This window comes from Rhyacophila brunnea, unplaced genomic scaffold (genome assembly GCF_057557595.1).
Source record: "Rhyacophila brunnea isolate RB1 unplaced genomic scaffold, BYU_Rbru_1.0 scaffold_41, whole genome shotgun sequence".
NCBI classification, from domain to species: Eukaryota; Metazoa; Arthropoda; class Insecta; order Trichoptera; family Rhyacophilidae; genus Rhyacophila; species Rhyacophila brunnea.
Window position 1 is genome coordinate 2,973,744 of NW_028233078.1, and position 13,636 is coordinate 2,987,379.

The window sequence follows — 13,636 nt, forward strand, 5'->3', positions numbered from 1 at the left end:
TTACATAGATACAATTATTTTATTTATTTATAGGCTAATTTGATTTTTATCTGTTTAATCTAATTAAGTTGAAGCTTAAAAATGCTGTTTAGAGCGTTTAATCTGAATCGTGACCTCATTATCTTTACAATCTTCTTCGAAGCTTCTTTTCCTCTCAAGACTTATTAGTTCAAGTATCTTTCTCAATACCATTGTTTGTACGTATACTTTTGCTTCAATTGGCATCCCTAACTCTTTAATATACGACTATGGAATATTACATAAATATTTATTTACTTTGTTATATGGGTGATAATGAAAAACAGGGGAGGAAAAGTATATTGAAGAACATTCAAATACCGATCCTGCAACGTAAAACTTAACCAAATATCGGTTGAAAATCACATAAAAATGCATAACAATACCACGACTCTCATCACTCACGAAGCTTTCTCCAAGAATACACCAGCCGTGAATTACAATTGGATCAAGAGGTTTACACCTCGATTCAGAAGAATATAGAGCTCTAGCGCGCAAGATCTATAAAGAAACCACAATAATATATTTAAATGTGATATGAGTATGGTCCAAGTCAAATCCAAAGCATCAAATGACCTTAAAGGTAATAACGGGAACAGAAGACAAGTTCAAAGAAATAGAAATGAAAAGAAGCAAAATAAGCACCGAAGAAATATAATTTAAAACATTAAGAGAATGTAATAACTTTGATGAATACAAAAAATATTTCTTAAGAGTTCTAGCGGACATGGAAACTATTGACATTAAAATGTACCCAAGAACCTCAAAATTTTCTTATACAGGGATTAAAATTATAATATTAATGCACTAAATGATGCTATAAATATTGTATTACAGCTCATCATCCACAAAGTATGTGTGAGATAGCCCGAATTGCACAGGCTATTCAAAAAAGTTACGAGGAATTGAAATTAAAATCAGCCGCAGAACATTAAATTATTCTATAATAAAGATAGACAAAATACAAAGCTAAAATAAAATATACACATTGCTGACATCTTACGCAGGGAATACCCGAATAATTCAAGGTTATGAAATTATTTTTACGAAAGATCATGCGACAACAACAACAAAATGCACGGAAAAAAGATTGATATGATAGAAGTGATCAGTAAGAAAAAAGATAATATAAGAATAATGAAAAGACAAATAGAGCAAAAGAAAAGAGTTTATTATAACAAATTGTCAGTTTGAAGTTAACAGAAGGCCATTCTATAGAGTCTTTAAAGACACAGAAACAGCATTTATGAAATATAAAAAGGCTACTAGCATATAATTTTCTTCAAAAATATTGACAAAAACCAAAACCAAGACCATATTGATTATTACTTGCGCAAGAACGCATTCGAAAATACATGATGTGCTGTTCATCTCAGAAAATGTGCTCATTAGGTCGATATTATCTACCTGACTGAATGGAGCATGATATGATAGTATATACACCTTCTTTATAAAGAAAATTAAAAATTTTTAATGTATAGTATAGGAGAAAGTGAAATAATTATGTCTATAAAAAGTGGTAAAAATTGGTTTGATTTCGATATAACATACTTAGTACCAAAACAAACAGTCTTCAATCGATCGAACTTAGACCCTTAACATGTATGTCAAACCTTAATAAATTTACGACAAAAACAATTACAATTATATTGCAGAGTGACGTCAAATCTCGATACTTATATCCAATAAACCAACTTAGAAAGTCAAAAGAGCACAATGAGCTAAATAACAGGAAATTATTAACGTTGAGATAAATAGCAGATACAAAAACGAACTAAAAGTAACATGGTTTGATATAAAAAAGGATTTGACTCGATGGATCATAGGTATCTTATGTACTGTATAAAAAAAACTTAACATAAATAATTGATTATTGTATTTATAACTAAATATATAAAAATCGGCCCTTATCACTGTGATTCAAAATGAATAAACAATCAATAAGAAATTGTATTAAGGAATTATTCAAGGTCTATGTTTATCCCCACTGCTGTATGTTTTACGCATAGATCATCTACTACATCGTAGATTGAACGAAAAATATGCATCAGTAGCAATCGATCTAGACAAGAAAGATTTACAACTAATTGTTTTATTATATTGAAGACTTAAACTGTATATCAAAGGACAAAAGTAATCCTATCTAATTCTAATGAAGAAACTTAAGTTTTCAAATGCATTAGGGGAAAATATACATGAAATAGTCTGCTGCTGACAACGATGACTTCAAAAGTTTTGCAACATTTAAAGAATGAAAGAATAGATATAGATATCTAGGAATATTTTACGACTTTAAATCAACATATTAAATCGTAAAAATTATAAAAATAAGAAATAAAATGTTAAAACGGGTCAAAACTTTATACCAAACATTTCTTAACACTAAAAATTTAACTAAAGCAATATTAGAACATACAATACCATTGTTAAACTGTTTTATAGGGTTATATTAATAGAGTCAGAAGATTAAAAATTACTAGAATATGACATAGGCAAATATTGTTTGATAATGGGATACATATGCAACCATATAATAAAGAAAGATTTTACCTAAAAGGAAATTGAATATACCGCGGCATTGAAAACAAGCAATTTTAATCTTTACGAATACTCTTTCAACTACCAAAATCACTAGATCACAAAAGAATACAATAACCTAGGAAAGTAGCGAAGCTAAAATTCGAAAAATTAAATGGGACAAACTGGGCCTTAATGAATGATTTCTTAATAACAAAATGAGAAATAGTACGCTAAGATCTTTGGAACCTAAATTAAAGCAATAAGAGGGTTTTTTGTGTAAAATAAGAATAAAAACAAAAAAACTACATCAAAAACTCCTCAATGTGCATAATAATCAAACGCGAGAAATACTCGGATCATCAAAGAGCTATAATACGCAATATACATCTTTTAAAAAGCTTTGTTCTGTTTCAATCTGACTCGAAATAATTACTTAGGTAAAATAAGAAGATGCCAGTACTGTAGAGACGCTTTAAAAACTGTAGATCCCTTAGCTTGCAGATCTGAAAAAATGTTTGAACATTACTATACAAAAAGACATAAAAAAAATAAGTACACACAGTACAAGAAATAATGGAAAATGAATTTGGTAATTTAAAAGTTAATACAAGAAATATAAACCCACATAAAATGATAAAAAGACAGACCTCATATTTTTATATATTATTTTAGGGATAACTGTATCACTATCATAGTAATTGGTGTTTTTAGTATTTAAAACATAAACATAGTTGCAAACAAAAAATTACAAAAGTACGATCTGCTAGCATCTGTGATGTCATTAATATACAATCGCAAGATAAAATTTTATTTATATGTTATAACTTGAGTCGGTGGGGTAAAACAATATCGTATAATATATCTTAAAAAACTCGAATTAAAAAAAACTGATCAAAGCATATACATAAACCTTGGTAATGAGAAAAACCCTTTTTTAGTAAGTCTTGAGGGGATGAGAGGTATTGAAGAAGAAGTTAGAGAGAAAATAATAGACTAAGTATTAATACGCTGTGTGCGCAGGAATTCTGCCAAGTTAGGCTTGGGAAAAAATAATTTAATTTTAAAATAAATAAATAAAACCTTCTAATAGTTTGAATGATAAGACGAGCGCGTGGTAATTAAAATGATGGGTTTGTAGTTGCAATCTTGAATTTATATGCCTTTAACATGAAAGATGTATATAAAGTAGTTAAAACAATGCTATTTTACGAAGTTTAAATATTCACTCTCGAACAGAGTCATCCAAAGTTTTGCTGTGCCTAAAAATAGTAAAAAGATTAATACTGCTTATATAAAAATTTATCCTTCATTGTTTATTTCGATTTTATAAAACGAAAAATTTACCACTGCAACATAGAATATATTCACTATATTCTATCAAATATACCATGACTAATGCACGATTTGAGTCTAGATAAAATTTCAATAATATATATTGATCTTTATAGTATCTAAGAAAGTCAAAGTAATTATGATAATAATAAACATATATTAGAATAAAAATAAATGTTTTTTTCTGTAGCTTATCTATAAATATATTGCAGTAATTTATTTTTTGAATTCTTGTTTATACATTCCCTATTTAGAATTCGAATTGAATGATCGATGAGAAAAATAAATACTATAAATACATTATTCGTATAAAAAATAATATAGAAACATAAGATACCCCTATTCTTCTATTCTTACTATAGATTATATTTATGATTTAATTCCGATATATTAGTTATGTATTTTATATACAGATAAAACTGTTTTGCTTTCTGTGGGCATTTTCTATTTATTCTCTTGTTCGTTTATTTTTTTACATTCAATTAAATACGTTTCCACCTTTTTAGACACATTAGAATAATATATTTTCTTAAAATTCATTATTATAAAATATTTTAGGTTATTTTAGTTTCAGATACCTAAATTTACCTAAGCAAAACCTTTTATTTCCTATAGAACAGATGTGCTAGAAAATTCTTCCTGTTGAGTAAACTTAATACCTTTCTCAATATATTTTATAATTTCAATTATTTTTATAGTGTTAATTATAAATCTATTGTTTGTAAATATATTTCAGCTTCAGTTGGTATTTCTAACTTCTTAACATACGAATTATAGTATTTTGTCATCGGACTATGCCATGTTATGATGCATCAATCTATTACAATTCTTTATTTCAAAATTAGGATGCATTAATTCGCAAGTAAATTTATATCACGAGCTTTTAATTTTCAAAATTATTTTTTTTTATGAAAACTCATTGATTTTATTTCTTAATTTATTATCAAGTTTTTTTTTCGTATAGAATAGCTTGAATATCGTGAGATAATATATTTTCTATTTTTACTTTTTTATAATATAGGCATATATTTAGAAATGACTGTATATTTCTTTATTTTTCTTCTTATATAATATTTAAATTCAATGAAAAGTTGATTTTTTGTAAATTAATAAATTCTTTTACGGTCAATTTTCTATTTCCTCTTCTTCAAATACATTATAATTTTATCTTCTATTTATTTCTAGTTAAAGTTAATTTATTTAATCTTTGTTCCTCATTTTTGGATACGGTGAAGAACTACATGATAAAATTCTCATACCCTTACCTAAAGGTTTATTTTTGATATTTATATTTATTCGCATCGCATCGCAAAATAATACGGTGACACAAAAATAGGAAAAAGAAACGAAAAAATTATATAATTAGTTGTTACAAGAACGAAAAAATGCAATAAAATGAAATTAAGTTATATAAAAAAGACAGCTAATATTTCAAATTCGCAATGATAGGAAAAAAAGCATAAAAAATTAATCATATATGCATGTATTTAAGAGTGTTATAAATCGATTTCTCTAGGCTTTCAGGGCATGCCCCAGCTCGAATGGCAGAAGCTAATGATTTTTTCAAGCAAGTTAAAAATCAACTTCTATATACAGCAATAAAAGAAAGGAATAAATGTGATTCCGTATATTAATTTATGAAAATACAGTTCTAAAATTTAATCAGATACCATCATGGAAAAAAGCGATGAGTTTCAAGCACAACAAAAATTTTGATGATTATAACAAAAATTTAGAATGCAAATCTGTTTATTGCGCAATTTATAAGATTTATAAAATAATCAGATAAAGGATTTTAAAGAATAAAGAAAAAATACGTCATCACACATTCAAAATTAATTCCAGGTGATATAATAATATTTTAAAGTCAAGTATCAGTTTTAAACTTATTAAAAATATAGCTAATATTGTTAAAAAAACAAAAAAATGAATTTAGTTTTATAGCTCACAATAAAGTAGCTATAAAATGTTAGACATAACAGCAGATATGGATTTTATTTAACTCTTAAGAATGATCTGCCTGCTCTCAAATAAACTTTGAAAAAAAGACTGAACTTTTAAATTATATGCAGAAAAAAAGATTTTATTGAAATTATAAAATGACAAGTTAATATAATAAGAATGCAAAGAAATTGAAATGCATTGTATTTAAAAGGTTTGTGCATATACAATCAATTAGTGCTTTTACCTTAAAAGATGATGAAAACAAAGTATAAGAATAAAATTTTAAAAGCACATGAGCAAGTTCATTATAAAATAAAATCGATTTTTTTTTCAACCAATGAATTTTTTAGCCTAACTGAGAATCTGAAGCTTTATTAAGAATTTATTGCTAATTTATAAATAAAATACTACGTTTACACTAATTTATTGATGATAGTATATCTGTTATATGATAAAGATAAAAATTGTGAATGTTTGTTTTTGTAAAATATCGACTAAATATTTTTTTTTATCAAAAGATAATGTTGTAGATGAACGTGAGACTAGGCCTTTAATTTGTATGAATTATATTCATTGATTGTATAATAAAATTTGGCTAAAATTTTGTAAAAAGAATGATAAATGCAATCTATATCAAGAAATTAGCCTACACAGTACGTAGAATACAAGGATAGAAATTAAAAGAGCCATTAAACACAGCGGAAAAGAAGGATATTAAAATAATATGTTTTTTAGGTTTATGCAAAGAAATTTTATGCTAGAATTATCCATGTGTAATTACTGCAAAATTAAAATCACATCATCATTTATAATCGATAATAGAGTTTAATGATATGATAAAATATAAAGAATATTTTGTCAATGTAATAAAAATATTGAAGTTCATATGGGTATATGGATATTCGAATTTATCTGGGCTTTGGTTTTTCATTCATTTAATCTTTTTTATGCATAAATCAACTTTGTTACATGAAAAATGAAAGATCTCCACCACAAGCAAATAACTATTTTGATCTTATTTTACACAAAAAACTATCTTATATATATTTTAAACTAAATATTGCAGTTTGAAAAATATAAAACCATTTTTTTTTCAGAAGGAACAGGTAGTTTCTTGTATAACATAAAACCAGAAATAAATAAATCAAAATCAGCAAAAAATAATGTCAAATGTTGCGAACTTACAACTCCTATAGAATAAAAATTGAATAAAAATACTTTTTAATCTTAAAAGATAGTGAATCAGCAATAAGACTAAGGAACTTTTGTATAAATTTGTTATGAAATATTTTGAAAATCATAAATCTAGCTAAAAAAAACTTATAAGGCAAAAATATATATAAATAAAATGCAATCACGTTTGCAAAAAACAAAGCAAGCTTTCGTTAATATTGCCGTAATATAAACTAGCGTATTTATATGTGTATAGGAAATTTTTGAGGTCTGAATCTATGCATTCAAACCAAGTAAAAAAAGAAATAATATATTTCAAAGGAGTCCTATTAGGTTAGTGTTGCCTGTGTTTGTATCCCTATCAGTGATAAATGGCTTTTTTTGCTAAATAAGACACTATTCACATGTAAATAGAAGCCCAGAAAACTATAGAATGAAGCTTATAAACATTCGCATCTGTCTCTTAGAGACAAGCTATACAAATTTTAGTTCAAATCAGACAAGATATAGTAAACATAAGCAGAAACAAAAATACAGTTATTTGTGTATATAAATAACCCAATCAAAAACTTTTTATTACCCACAGCAATCTATAAATAACAAGCATGAATGTAAAAAATACTATACAAAAAATTACCAAGCTAGAGCCAAGATTACGTTCCATGCAGGATAGAAATATGCTATTGCGGTTAAGTCTAAATTCCAACACACTGGATGGATTTATAAAACAAAGGATCACTTGGAAAGTAAATTTGGATCATTTATTTACCAAATTTTAACGCAGAAATAACAATGCTGTAAAAATTTTTTCTATTAAGAAAATTCGAGTATATAGGATCAAATAAAATCAAAACACACACTTAGTAAATTATTGTAATTAAATATACAGAATGAATTAGATACTAGAAATAGAAACCATATAAAATTATTGAATATCAGACTGATATTTTTTATGATAAAAGGAATTTTTTAATCATAGAAATATTGAATTTTGATAACTATATAAAATTTTAAAATTAGAATCTCAGATAATAAATTTTATTTATGGGTTAATTGAACTTCAACTTTTTATAGTTGTACAAGCAAAATTTTAGATTACTCTATAGAACAGATACGCTGATACTAGTTTCCACCTAACCATCTTTGAAATCTTCCTCGATGCATCTTCTCTCAAGACTTATAGTTCAAGTGTCTTTCTCAATCCTAGTGTTTGTACTTATTCTTCCGCTTCAGTTAGAATTCCTAACTCCTTAATATATTACTTATAATATTTTGTAATCACCCCGTGCCAACTAATGAGTATGGCAATATTCGAGTTCTATGTTTATAAATAAGAGAGAGTTCAGTTGCCAATGGATTGTATTTTCTTAGCTTCACATAAATAACATTCCTAAAAATGTCAATACATGTTATTCCTATCTCTATTAGTGTAATCAAGTGTTTCTTTTTATTGGGAACGAAAATGTCTGATCGATCATGTGATAATTTTATATACTATTAATTCTTGCATTCACTTTATTTCCGCTAGTTCGTTCTCAATTACTTTTTGAATCGAATGTTTTCTGATTAACTTCGATTTTTAAAGTTGTATTTTCTTGAGAGCATAAGGTGTATGCATCTATAAAGTTCATTATGTCTTCGTATATAGTCATAGACAAGCATTCTTTTAAATTGGCTTGCGGTGAGTGTCCTACTGATTTATATTATTCTCCGCAGTGCTAAAATTTTGTATAAAGAACACATTTCTATTTTGCATGAAACAGAATCTTGCTCCTTCTTTTGGCTTAAGGTTTCCAATTTTAGCCACCTTGAAGATTCGGCAATTCTAATCATTGAGTTGTTGTAGATACTAAAAGTTTTTGATGTGGTTCTTTAATTTTTATTTTCACATTTAACTATCAGAATCTAGGATAATGTTATTTACTAACAGATAGATCAACCCTAAATTAAAAATTCTAAAAGGAATAGATAGTAAAGTCATAAAATATGATAGACTGGACGAGTAAATATTATAAGTCGTATTTTAAGAAGTTAGATATGTCTGCTGGTGTAGAATCATCTTTAAAAACATGGAGTTGAAGAAAACACTTGAACTAATAAATTACAAAGGCAGAAGATATATTTAGGATGATTTAAAATTCGAAGCAACCGAAAGAGTTTAAATAAAACATCTGTTGTTTGACAAAAAAAAAGGTTTTTGCTTGGTTAATTTTAAAAGCTGAAATTCGTTCAACCTATAATTAATTTTATAATTTCATACAATAAATTAAGCCTTGAAAATATTAAAAAACAAAATTATTCCATTTATTGAATGTTGCATATTAATGTGTTAAATTTCTTTAATTCATATGTTCGTTTGCTAAGATGTAATTGGTCAATCAGAAATATTATAACTCTTCATGTTTCTTGACAACTTAACCTATCTATTATCTTCAAATTTGGTTATTCTCTCAAATAATATGTGGTGTTTTCAAGTATTTTTGAATATTATTTTTATAAATTATAAATAAATCTTTTACAATTAATACTGGGTCATATTTTTCATTTTGTGCTGATGATATGATTAAATCATCAATGTAAAAAAGAATTATATAATTTCTTTACTTGATATTTGTCCGATTTCTATTATCATCTTTCAAAAAATAACATAGGAAGAAAAACATCATAATAAGAAATATTCTATCTTCAAATATACTTAAAAGAATATATTCACATGGGTCCGATTAAAAATAAAATTGAATAATTTAACATAATAAATGCAAGCAACAGATAAACTAAGAGTTTTAACCAATTCACGATTAAGATACAGACTAGAAATAATAAAAGACATATGTATAAAAGAAAGAACAAAGTACGAAGTTCATATAAAGAAAGCTGGATTTATTCGAATTGGTATCGCACATATTTTGGCCAATAAATACGTGCCAGTTGGAACTGACAAGTATGGAATTTCGTTTTCAAACAAAGGATACAGCTTCTATAAGAGTCTTCAGCGAAACTATTGCGAGGAATTTGATGTTAAGGATATAATTGGTGTAGAAGTTTGTCTTAAATCTGAAAAATGCAATCTTTCTTATTTGGGATTCTATAAAAATGGGGAAGATTTGGGTGTCGCCTTTTGGAATCTACCTTTCTCGGAAGTTTATCCTGCCTTTTCTTTTTATGGAGATTGTGAGGTTGAGGCGAATTTTAGTGAGTTTCAAGTATATTTGAATGCTGAAGATTGCAAGTATAATGATTATAAACACATATTATAACATTTGTTTTTTAATACTTAAATTAACTGAGATCTAATAAAAAAAATACTTTAGTCTAACAATAAAAGAATTAAAATTATATTTTCGCACAAATATAATAGATACTATATTAAGAATTGGTAAAATTTGATCTATATTGATTATAAAGTTTTAAAATATAATAAATGATTTATCGGACTGGTATACTTGATATATTGAAGTTCATATCATGTTTTGTTTGTAAAACATATATTAAATGTTATTAAACAAGTTTCAAACGATTTAAATATTGCAAGTAAAGCTTTAATATATGCGATTTAGTCTTAAATTAAATAAAAATACGTTTTTTTTCTGTATTTTTTATTAAAAATAAAATTTTTGTTCTTTGAAACGAAATCATAGGATTATTAGAACAGAAAATATTAAAAGTGCATCTTTTATATATCATTTTCTTATATAGGTATCTTTATCTCCGTATGGTTTAATATTAATAAATAAATGGTATTTGTGTACAATATGGATTAAATTTAGTTATTCCTTATTTTATTCAAATATGTACTCATTATTTTTTATTTAAGGGCTATATTTATAGTCGTAATTTTAGTTTTCGTTCTCAGGCACAGCTTGCTTGATTCTCTGTACACACAGCGTATTTATACTTTCGGCTATCTTCTCCTCTCCATAGTCTTCTTCAATACCCCTCCTTCTTTCGAGACCTATTAATTCAAGGGTTTTTCTCAATCCCAAGGTTTCAAATATGTGCTCATAATCTTTATTTTATTTTAAATCCTTTGCTATTGATTTTTTACGATTTAAATACAGGTTATTCTAAAATTCAGTCTATTGTCTCACCAAGAAGGAAATTATATCCTCTCATAGATAAAAATATTTTATTAAGTATAATTGTCACAAAAATAATTTACTTCTCTTGTCTTATTATCTTGTGTATGGCATAATAAAGATTATAATTTTGTATAATTTTTTATATTTATATGCTTTTAATCATATTTAGGCTTATAGTAGATAATAAAAATTTATTATGTTTTTGAATTATATACAATGATCATAATCACAGTATATTGTAAAACTTTTTATGATTCGATACTTCTGATTGGTTTTGTGCTATAAATATAATAAAAAATATAGTGGTTTATTATTTTTGAGCATAGCTAAATAATGACTATAATTTTCATTATTTTAATTTTATTTTCATATTTTTACTTCTTTATTAGGCTTTGTGATTAAAAATAAATTTAATTTTTCAAGGACTTATTTTTTTATTCGCTGAAATATAATTTTTAATGTTATAAATAAATTTTAATGTAGCGAGCCATATAGAGCAAAAATCATATATATAATTGATAATGTTGCAAAAATTCTAGTTTGAATACAAATAATAAATTTATAAATATTATCCCAAACATATAAAATTTTTTTTTAGTCGTTTATCTTTAAGGTACAGAAAGAAATTTGATTTATTAGAACGACGATTATGTATACAAAAGAAAAAATTCAAGTTTTTAATAACACCCTGATATTTGACTAACCTTGATGTTTACAAAGAAAACATTTTATTTATCTGTTTAAATTAATTTGCCCTGTTTTTAGGATATTTTTTTGATCTTATTGCTGATTTTGCATGTAAATCGTGACTGAGACAATTATAAAATTTATAAAAGATATGTTCTTTTATATCTGAAAAGCAAAATCAAACAAAGAAACTTGATTTTTGAAGAATTTTATTTGGAATAAGATCATTAGTTACACTATTTTTTGATCAAATGCTAGATATATATATAGTTTTTACTTGTTTAATTTTTTTAAATTTCAATACAACAAAATATATCAGTAAATAGCCTATTTTTCTGAATTTTATGCATGATTATTTATTAAAAAAACTTAAATCCTCTAAAACCCCTTACGATACTTCTTAATAAATAAAATTTAGATAACGATAATTTGAGTTTTTTTATATAGGGATGTAAAACATATCGATTAAATTTTTTTTGCACAAGTGATATAAATTTCATTGATCGTATACATCCTTTAATCATTGTTCTGGAGGGAATACTCCTGCGTATTTTTGATGTTTTATAGTAATTTTTTAAAATAAATTCGATTTTTATTGAAATTTCTTAAAAGTGATATATAACTAGGGCCAATGAAGCCTCAGAGTTTTAAAGTTATTTAAATATAAACCTTTTTATTCAAAAAAGGTACTATAAAAATCGGTTTACTTCGATTTTTTTGTAAATGGCTTACTACTTGTCACACAAACAAGTTTTCGTACTTTTAGATATATCAAAGAGGACATTTATGTATCCATGATTGAATCTACAATATCCTATTTATCGATTTTTAATTATATGTTTATATGAAAAAAACTAAATTTCACCCCCGCCCAAATAAAAGCTGATAACAGGTGCGTGGAGAGATACACTCTACCTATATGGTACAAATACCTTTGCCTCCAATCATATTAGATTACCAGAGGCATACATGGGGTTCCGTAAGCTCGGAACCAAGGTCTGGCTGTACCATAAGGCTAGAGTGTATAACATTCCAACTTTAAATCTCGCCCTGCCTTTCGACGTGCAACGCCTAGAACACCGTTTCACACTAGAACTGGGCAGAGGCTAGCATGCATCAATCACATATGTATGCCGGCTTTGATTTTAATCAATAAAATGGTGCTCTATATATACTTGTTTATAATATAGTACAATGATCCAAAAAAATATTTTATGCTACATATCTGATTCTTTTCGATCAAAAAGAATCGACGGTATTTTTATTTCCAAATATATATGTGGCATAGAATATTCTTAAAAAAATTACGGCAAGATATAACGATCTTATGTTCTATTGTAAAATTTAATGGAAAATTTCTATACAATGGAGGTAAAATATATTCTAGATTTTTTTAATTTTGGAGGTAAAATGTTTATGGAGGTAAAAAATATATTGAGGTAAAGGTTTTATGGAAGTAGAAAATATAAGGAGGTAAAGGTTTTATGAAGGTAGAAAATATAAGGAGGTAAAGGTTTTATGAGGTAGAAATTATATTGAGGTAGAAATTATAAGGAGGTAAAGGTTTTATGGAGGTAGAAATTATATTGAGGTAGAAAATATAAGGAGGTAGAATATATTTAAATTAAATTTTTTCTAATAACGGCTAGTTAGAAATATATAAATTCTATGAACAGTGAAATTCCCCCAGTATTATGGGATTTTACATATTTTAATAATTTCAAATGTATAGTCCTATATTATAAATACTTTTTCGCGCTTTTAAAGGCTATATTAGCAATTTTTTGGTTAGAAAAGGCCAGTTTTGATTTAATTTAAGCTATATTTTAAAAATATTCGATAATTAAAAATAAAATGATTTAGACAAGATAAATTGTCTTTGG